The sequence below is a fragment of the Lithobates pipiens genome, unplaced genomic scaffold (genome assembly GCF_037356315.1).
Source record: "Lithobates pipiens isolate NorthernLeopardFrog02 unplaced genomic scaffold, aLitPip1_a1.2 Scaffold_13, whole genome shotgun sequence".
In the NCBI taxonomy this organism is placed as follows: Eukaryota; Metazoa; Chordata; class Amphibia; order Anura; family Ranidae; genus Lithobates; species Lithobates pipiens.
In genome coordinates, this window is record NW_027507718.1 from 396087520 (window position 1) to 396097759 (window position 10240).

Below are 10240 nucleotides of genomic sequence, written 5' to 3' on the forward strand. Positions count from 1 at the left end.
GGGGCGGTCCCTCCAGTAATAACCCCTCAGCCTGCTTCCTGCAGCTCAGTACGTCAACAAGCAGTATAACATAAACCAATAGGAGGGGAGGGTGCTGTGTCAGTCAGTGAACTTCAGAGAAAAGGATTTTACAGCGAGTACAAAAATCCTATTTTCTCTTTCGTTCACTGACTGACACACCTCCATTAATCTTGACCATAGGGACGTCCCCAAGCAGTGTCATAACGAGGGGTGGGAACAGCATAAAAACTTCACCCACAACCAGAAGTGCTCCCTAACAGGGGAGTCACCACCTTATCTAGCCGCATCAGAACTTGCGGTCAACAATGCAACAATGCATTATACTCAAAAGTAACTGTATTTTTTAAAAAACATGCAGAGAGTGCAGAATTGCAACATTACACGGCCGCCTGCAAAACTTTGTGGCCAAAGCAGGCATCAGACGATGCGCTTACATCCACTATGTAGAATTTGGTAAAAGTGTGAACAGACGACCAATCGCCGCCTTACATACTTAAGCGACTGACGCTTGATGTCGGAAAGCCCAAGAGGTTCCAATTGCCCTGGTGGAATGGGCCGTGACAGGAAAGGGGGGCACCTGCCCCTTCAAAGCGCAGGCCTGTACCACAATCTGTCTGATCCACCTAGAAATGGCAGCCGACGAGATCGCCATACCTTTTTTCGGAGCAGCTACCGAAGCGAACAGAGAGTCTGACTTCCGAAAGGGAGCCGTGGCAGACAAATACACCCTTAGAGCCCGGACCATGTCCAGGGAATGAAGGGCCACCTCCTTAGGGTGTGTCAGTTTAGGACAAAGAGAGGGTAACACAATGTCTTCATTGACGTGGAACGCTGAAACCACCTTCGGTAGAAAAGAAGGTTGCGGACACAATACCACCTTATCCTTATGGATAACCAGATAGGGGACTTGCAGGACAAGGCCGCCAGTTCCGAAACCCTCCTGGCCGAAGTAATGGCCACTAGGAAGACTACTTTCTGAGAAAGAGTCAACAAGGGAATTTCCCTGATGTTCTCAAATGGTGGTTTCTGAAGCGCTGATAGCACCAGGTTCAACTCCCACAGGGGTAAAGGTGGATGCACCGGAGGAACTACACTCCGGACCCCTTGAATAAAAGTGCTCACTAGGGAGTGAGACGCCAGGGGTCTTTGGAAAAAAACAGCCAAGACTGATATTTGTCCCTTAATGGTGCTTAAAGCCAATTTCTGGTCTACTCCTCGGTGTAAAAACAGCAGGATCCTGGAAACTGAATAGGTGCGTGGACGCCACCCTTTCTCCTCACACACAGAGATGTAGGCCTTCCAGGTATGATGGTATATCTTCTGAGAAGAAGATTTCCGTGCTCTCAACATAGTTGAAATCATCGAGTCCAACAGGCCCCGGTTCCTTAGCACCTAGCTCTCAACAGCCATGCTGTTAAAACCAGCGATGGTAAAGCAGGGTGGAGAATCGGACCTTGACACAGGAGGTCCTCTCGTAAACGTAGTCGCCAGGGAGCGTCCACAACCAGGCGCACTAAATCGGCATACCAGGGGCACCGAGGCCAATCTGGGGCAATCGGTATTACTGGAATCCCCTTGGTCTCCACTCTGCAGAGCAGATGTGGTAGTAGTTTTAGTGGAGGAAAGGCGTAGATCAGTCAGTACTGACCCCACGGAGCCACCAGCGCGTCTGCCCAAGGATCTCTTGTCCTGGATACGAATCTCGGAAGCTGCTCTCAGGAGGAGATCATCTAGGTAACCAACGATCTCGATCCCACTTTGTCGTAACAGCGCCAAAATTGGAGCCAATGCCTTGGTAAAGACTTGGGGTGCTGATGCCAAGCCAAAGGGAAGAGCCACAAACTGGTAATGGGCTTTCTCAACTGCAAACGCAGAAAACTCTGATGCCTGAGGCATATGGGTATTTGCAGGTACGCATCCTGGATGTCCAAAGATGCCAGGGAGTCCCCTTGATGGAGTGCAGTGACCACTGAGCGAACTGATTCCATTCTGAACCTCTGTACTTTTACAAAGCAATTGAGGGCTTTTAGGTCCAAGATTGGACGTACCCCTTCCTTTTTGGGGACTACAAACAGATTAGAGTACAACCCCTGGAACCTTTCTGACTTCGGAACAGGCACTATCACCCCACAGCTTAGCAGGTCCCTTACCGCCCCCATTAGGGCTTCCCGGCGAGCCGGCGGTAAGGGTACGCTAGAGGGGAAGAATCTGTTTGGTGACCAAGCGAGGAACTCTATCTTGTAGCCAGAGGAAATAAGTTTGCAGACCCATTGGTCGGATAGCCGAGAGGCCCATCGTGCTGCAAACTCCCGAAGGCGACCCCTCCACCCGTGTGATGGCTGGGGGCAAGCCTTCATGTGGTAGCACTTTTGTTTGCAGGTTTGTTAGGCTTGTGGTTCCAGGGACGCGTTTGTCCCTCAGAGGTCGTCCTGTCGGACTGGGAGCATTTAGTCGAAGTCCCGGACGGACGAAAAAGCCTCTTTTAAGCAGAAAATGAGGGCCCTTACCTGCGGCGTGACTCCTTAGTCTTCCTGGCCTGTGGGAGCAAGGTACTCTTCCCACCTGTGACATTCTTAATAATGTCATCCAACGATGCTCCAAAGAGCCGCTCACCAAGCAAGGGTAGATCCAACAAGGCTTTTTTAGATGCCTGGTCTGCAGACCAGCATTTTAGCCAAATCAGGAGCCTCGGCACCACTGCTGACACGGAAGCCCTGGATAGCAGGGGAAGCGTATCCAGGGCCACATCACAAACGTACTTAAGGCCGTGCACTAACTGGTCTGCTAGTTCCATGCAGACGGGAGTAGCCTGCTGCTTCTTCAATTTGCGGTGCAAAAGTTTTGCCCATTCAGTAAGTGTCTGCGACACAAGTGCTGTGGCCAGTACTGGTCCTATTGCGGACCCCACAACCGTAAACGAGGAACAGGCCACGGCCTCGGCCTTCCTGTCAGTAGGGTCCATAAATGCAGGAGTCCCCTCTACCGGGATTGTGGTTACTTTATTTAACCAGGATACTGGGGGGTCCATGACCGGAGGAACCGACCATTTGTTTAAGAAGGCTCTCCTCAAAGGGGTAACGCACCACCATTCTTTTTGGGACCGAAAAGGTCTGTTGCGGTCTTCCCCATTCCTTGTATAGGAACCTATCTAAATAAGTCAGATACAGAAACACCTTAGGTGTACGGGCTGGCTTATGGGACCCAAAAGGGACCGTTACTTCAGCAGAGGGACCTGCTGTATCCTGAATTTTCAGGGTATCGCACACAGCTGTGATAAGTGCTCCAACTAGCGCTTTGTCTTGCGCGGACCCGGATGGGGACTCATCCTCACTGTCCAATTAGTCCTGGTCAGCGTCATCTGAAGCAACAGAGCAGGGGCCGCCAGTCTCAGCGGGGCCCCTGTCAGAGCTCTCCCTGGGGGGCACTTTTTACCACCTCTGTGCCCGCACACCGCCTCCACCCTGGCAACAAACATTTCAAGGACCGCCGACAAAGCGTCCAAAGGCACTGCACTGTTTGCAGATGTGACGGTTGCAATTGCAGAGAGTTCTGGGGAAGAAACACCAGTTTCTAAAGCCATGCTGACCCACCCTGTCTGAATTTTAAGTATCTCCACAAACTGTTCCTTAATGGACTGGGATACACCAATTGCAGCAAGAACCGGCTGCGCTACTGAACTTGCTAAAGACATATTGCTTTTAGAAAAGTTCCAACTTTTTATCTGTTGGATCTTTTAACATCAGCGCATTATCCACCGGACATGCAAGATTCTTGTTCACTGAGGCGATTGCTGGAACCCCCCATCTTTTTATAGAAATCCTTTTCCATAGGATAAAGTGTGGAGAATTCTTAGGAGGATAATATTGTGTATCCGGATTTTCCCATTCAGAATACATAAGCTTTTTTTTAGCCATTCATGGATAGGAAAAACATCCCAAGATGGGGGAGGTTCTAATGAACCCAAATTAGAGGTGGGTTCCTCAAGAGGCAACAAAAAAAGGTTGAACAAACCAATTTAGTAAGAGAGTGCACAAGCAACCTGTCTTGTGAGGTTACTCCTTCCAGATTAGGATCCTCAGAAGAGAATAAATAAGTATCTTCCAAATCTTTGGGAAGATCTACCTGATCCCCAGCCTCCTGCACCTCAATAAAAGGGTCCTGAGCACTAGATGGGAATATGCCATTTTGGCCCCACTATGGAGAGATATCATAGCATCAATCTTCTTTCTGAATGGTAGAAGAAAAAAACTCTTGTGTGATATATACAGGGACTGAAGTGTCTAGCGCAGCTGCAACAACAGTTCCCCCTGACGGCTCAATCTGACCAGCCACATCCCTCTCAGAGGAGGATGACATTCCTTTGGAAATGGATTTATTTTATTGTGAAACCATAGACCCCTTTAGAACCCTTAGAGGAGTTCCTGGTCCCATTACCGCTCATAGCCTGAAGCATAAAGCAGAGGCACTACCAGCAAAAGAATGTACACTGCTAGCTTATAGTCCAGCGCTAATAGCGGCTATTAATCCTAGCCCGGTAAAGTACAATGTGTCAAAGGGAAATGCCTGTGTCACCAACCTGAAACAAGCCATCCTCCTGCTCTGTCCCAACACAGCCAGCAGCAGCTACACACATACAGTGCTTTAACAACTTCCTGCATGTGTGGCTGGCATCTGACGCAGTTAGCCACGCCCCCACGTGAATTACGGCTTCCCCTTTCCTTTCAAAGGAAAGTGTTTTCCCACACGAGCGGCATCCGGTGAAACAGCAGACATGGCGGGGTGGTCTGTCTCCCTTTTAAAAAGAAAAAAAAAAAGGAAACTACTTTGGCATATCAAACTTCAGAAGGGGAAAAAAAACAACATTGGGGGCGTAGGAGGAGAACCAGAACCCCCTTTCTTACCGGAGGATCTTCTTGTGGCCAGAGGAGAGGAGAAATGAAGGTTTCAGTGCTGTTTCCAGCATCCGGTCGGTGAGTGCTCAATACAGCCCCCAGTGGTGACACACAGGCATGACAGAATTTTACATAGAAGGAGAAATTCCTGAGAAAATCTACCTTACATTTCGTCTCAGCAGGGTTATCTGAGGTAAAACCCAATCTTCATCCTTCACAGTGGGTTCTGAACAGGGGAACCTCAGGTTACCCACAATCCTAGACCTGCGACAGCACCCTGCCAGTAAAAAAACTTTATGGCCTTACTACCAAAAAGTACTGGATCCCAGGGTCTAGCTCTCTGAAAGAGAAGCGTTTGCAAGCAAAACCTTGTTTTTTCGGACACGAGGCCCGGGTGGCATTCATTTAGCCCATGAAAAGGACATCAGAACAGATCCGGTCAGCATGGATAGCCCCAGCAAGGAAGCTTCCAGTGGAGCTCAGCACAGCACATCTTTACTTGTGACCAACACCTTAGACATTGGTGAAAAAACTGAGGACTACCAGTAGTGGGAGGGGTTATATAGGGAGTACACTTCTTGCCTTAGGGCGTGCCAGTGTCCATCACCTATCAGTGGCCCTATAACCCACATAGTAACTATGGCTCTGTGTCCCCTGCTGTAAGAAAAGAAAGTTCATTTATTTCACTAATGCAACTTAAAGTGGTTGTAAACCCTCTGGGACCACTTTAACCTACAGGTAAGCCTAGATTAAGGCTTACCTGTAGGTGCAAGAAATATCTCCTTAACCTACACGGTTAAGGAGATATTTTACAAAAGCCATGTACTGATGACAACGGCGCAAGCACACTGAGCATGCCGTTAGTGAAGGCTAACATGCCGTCACTGACAGATCCGGCGCACATGCGCCGGAGTGACATCCAGCCACTCACAGCACCAGAGCAGCAATACCCGGAAGGAAGATGGACGCTTCGTGGAAGAGGGGACAGCGGTGGGGGGTGTGGCCGGATGTGATCGCAGTAGCACGCATCTCTCAGAGGCTCCAAGCATCCTGTCAAAATCCACGACATAGGAGCAATTATTAACGAAAATCGTCATCCTTATCGTCTGGGGGAAGGTGCCAGGATCACGGCAATGCATTCTGCGGCATCCAGGAAGCAGCAGAAGGCGGCTAAAGGACAGCGCCAGACTCGTTCCACAAAGGTAGTGGAGCGTAACCCCGCCCCCGCTATCTTGTCTTCACAGGGCTCTGAAAGGTGCGCCAAGCTGACAGCAGCAAGGATGGCGATGGAGAGGGCAGCTGTGGAGCTGGGAGCAGATGCGGAACAAGCGGAGGATCAACTGGTGGCTGTGGATACGGATGCAATAACCAGACCAATCCTAGAGGCCATAAATGCCAGTAAGTCCGAACTTATGGAAAGGATTGATCACCTTTCTTCCGAATGTACGCTGATCAGACATGACCTGGATAAAATTCGGGGGCGGCTTAACACAGTAGAATCCAGGGTCTCTGATGTTGAGGATACTTCTCACACCCAGGGGGCAACTATAACTGAATTAAGAGGCATGGTGCTTTCCCTTCAATGCAGGGCTAACGATGCAGAGGACAGACAATGAAGGAACATTAGGTTGGTAGGCCTGCCTGAGGGAGTTGAGGGGGACAAGCCGGTTCTGTTTGCTGAGGCCCTATTCAAGCAATTGTTATCGCTGGAAAATTTAGCCCCCCACATATGTTGTAGAGAGAGCTCATAGGGCCCCCACTGGCCGCAGACCACCAGGAGCTTTCCCTAGACCCTTCCTGGTCCGGTTCTTAAATTACAGGTACCGCGACATGATCCTAGCCCAATCCAGAAAACTGCCGGGGCTTAAATATGAAAATGCCAGGGTAATTTTTTTCCCAGACTTCTCGACAGCTATACAGCAGCAACGCCGTTCATTCAATGATGTCCGCAAGCGACTAAGGGACAAAGAGATTCAATACAGTACCCGAGCAGACTCAAGATCCAATTCAAGGGCAGTGTGAAATTCTTTGATGACCCTGGGGAGGCGAGTGATTGCATCGACAAGGAACTCTCCTGAATCACCACAGCCTAAGTGGCCAACACCCTGGATTTACAGTTGCACCTGTTGTGCCTTGTTCCAGTACTTTATTTATGATTCTCTGACTTCGTATGATTGTAATGCTGGGGGAAAAAAGACTGCAAATTTAAAGCGGAGGTCCACCCTAAAATGGACCTCCGCTCATCGGAATCCCCCCCCCCCCTCCGGCGCCACAATCGGCACCTTTCAGGGGGGAGGGGGGTGCAGTTACCTGGATAATCCAGGTAACTGCACCCACTTCCGGGCTAGCTCTCTGCGGAACGAGCGTAGGTTACGCCCCCGTTCCGCAAGCGCCTGCCCCCTTCAGCAAGTGCCCCGCTGCCTGCTGGGAAACACACAGCTCCCAGAGGCAGCGGGGACCGTCCGGATTGCGCCGCGCGGCTCGCGCATGCGCAGTAGGGAACCGGGAAATGAAGCCGAAAGGCTCCATTTCCTGATTCCCATACCCAAGATGGCGGCGGGACCCGGCAGCCGAGCGAGCGATCAGCTTCGGGTGCCGACATGGCGGGCGCGCTGGACAGGTAAGTGTCACTATTTAAAAGTCAGCAGCTGCAGTATTTGTAGCTGCTGGCTTTAAAAAAAAAAAAAAAAAACGCGGAGTCCCGGTGGACTCCCGCTTTAATCTTAAACAAGCATGAAGGAAGGAGCCCACGGTCACCATCAAGTTATATGGACCTGATCCACTCTGGTAAGAGGAAATGGTGGGGATGGAAAGGTGGATGGATGGGTGCTAGTTCCTGAGAGGCCCCTCCTCAGAAATTACCATACTGGAAGTGCATAATCCTGCTGGAATGAGGCCTCCTTCCTCCCTTTATCTTTAACGTGAGATCTGCGAGGGGCCATCAGTAACTTAAGCTGGATGCCCTCTGTTACACAATTCTTCATGCTAGAGTCAAAGAGGGTCCTTGTGCTAAGAATTAGCGTCACCCCTAGTTGGACATGGCAAAATGTTTTTTTTAATTAATAAATTAAATTTTTTTCATTTTTTGTTAATTTTTTCCTGTCAGTTCTCCTGCAGCTCCTTTGTTTCTACGAGCCGCAGCACTGGGAGTAAGTGCAGATTCACCTCAGTGCTGCCGAACTTTTAGATAGCTACGGCCGGAACTCACCAAACGTTTTTGTGTTTGGTTGGGGACTTGTTTCTAGTATAATAGCAAGGGGGGTAGTTTTAACTGTCATGGTTTAAGTGCGTGTAAAAGCTGGCTGGTATTTGTTTCCTGTGAAGACACTGAAGGTTGATAACCCCCTTGAGTGGGAAAACATAGACTTGGTCCTCCAGACCATAGAGATCATGGCGTATAAGGTTAATATAGTGTCCTGGAACATCAGGGGTCTCAATAATAATTTTAAAAGGGCCTTGATTTTTCAATACCTGAAGCATTATAAGCCCCATCTAATTTTTATGCAGGAAACTCATTTAGAGGGATGCAGAGTTATGACCTTGTGCAAATAGTGGATCCAGAGAGCGGTTCACGCTACTTACTCCACGTTTGCAAGAGGAGTCTCCATTCTTATAAGTAGATTGGTTCCATGTACCATCCACCAGGTAATCTTGGAACCAGGTGGAAGACATGTGGCGGTGTGCTAGACATTTTTCACAGTCATATATTGATAATAAATGCATACATGCCTCCTCCCTTCCAGGTTCAAATTCTATATGACATGTTGACTTGGCTGGCTCAATTTGTACATTTACCCCTGGTTGTATTGGGTGATTTTAATGCCATTCTGGACATGGCGTTGGACTCCTCCAACCCAGGCAGGGCAAGCTCTGCTGATTTGCGGTGATGGGCTTTCGGTGGCTGGCGTGGTGGAGTTATGGAGATGGAAGTATCCATCGGATCTCTCTCACATATCAACAGCTCATGGTTCATCAGCCAGAATAGACCTGGCATTTGGTAATAACCTTATGATGCCTTATGTAACGAGTATTGAATATCTGGCAGGGGGTCTGTCAGATCACAATCCTCTCACTCTGACCTTTCGGTCGGGGGGGGGGGAGTGTGGGGGATGGCGCCTATCTCCTGGTTGGCTGCAGCAAGAGCAGATTGCTGCCCAGCTGGAGGGGGCCATCCAGAGGTATTGGACATCTAATCATGACAAGGGAGAGACCCCAGTGGTCTAGGATGCCTTCAAGGCGGTTGCCAGGGGAGAATGCATTTCCGCCATTAAGACTGTTTGTGTCAATGAGAATGAGGAATTCAATAGTATACAAAAGGAGGAGAGGGAATGTGCTAGGGTCCATGCAGGGTCCCCTACAGAGGCTTTGTATGGGTCTCTTCTGGAGGCGAGGCAGCGTCTTTCACTGCAGGTCAAATGGATGAAAAAAACGGAAGTGTCTCAGAGGCGACACGCGGTCTTTGCTGAGGGGGACAAGAACGGGAAGCTCCTGGCCATGCTGGTGGCGGATCACCCTCTGACGGCTCACATCCCAGTTATAAAAGACAAAGGTGGGGCACTGGTTAGTGATCCGACACGTATCATGCAGGAGTTTGTGGATTTTTTTCTCGGCATTGTATTCTCCCATCCTGGCGGAGTTGGACAATTTCCTTCTGAGTTTGCCCATACCCCGGTTGTCTGAGGAGAATAGTGCCATGTTAGATGCCAACATCACAGTCAAGGAAATCAGGCTGCAATATTTGCCTTCCTGCCCAATAAAACCCCCAGGCCGGATGGCTTCCGGGCAGACTTTTACAAAGCAAATGAAACATTAGTAGTTAGGTTTAATTGGCTATTAGAGCACTGCCTTGAACGCTCCACTCTACCAGACTCTCTTGCTAAAACCAGGGAAAGACCCGACTGAATGTGCATCCTACTGTCCTATAGCCCTTCTGAACACCAACCTTAAAATCCTAACCAAACTTAGCAACCAGACTAGCTTAATGTTATTCAGACAATAGTTATACTATTGTGCCTATTTTACAAAAAAAGAAAAAAATGAGCTGCACATTTAGTGTTTGTTAAAAACCTCTACCCTTCTGTAAAAAATACATCAAATACTCTGAAAAATATGTGTTGTATTTATGTTATCGTTGAATAATTCGTGATAAATTCTATTTTAGACAAACAAGGTCTCCTGAAGAAGCGACAGATTAGTCGCGAAACTAGTCGAGAAACCAACGACCGTATTGAACACAAAATACTGTTGTAACAAACCTTGTCTATGTTATAGCTATAATATATATGTATTTATTTATGCATGTATAAAAAACTTCTTTTTTCTTTTCT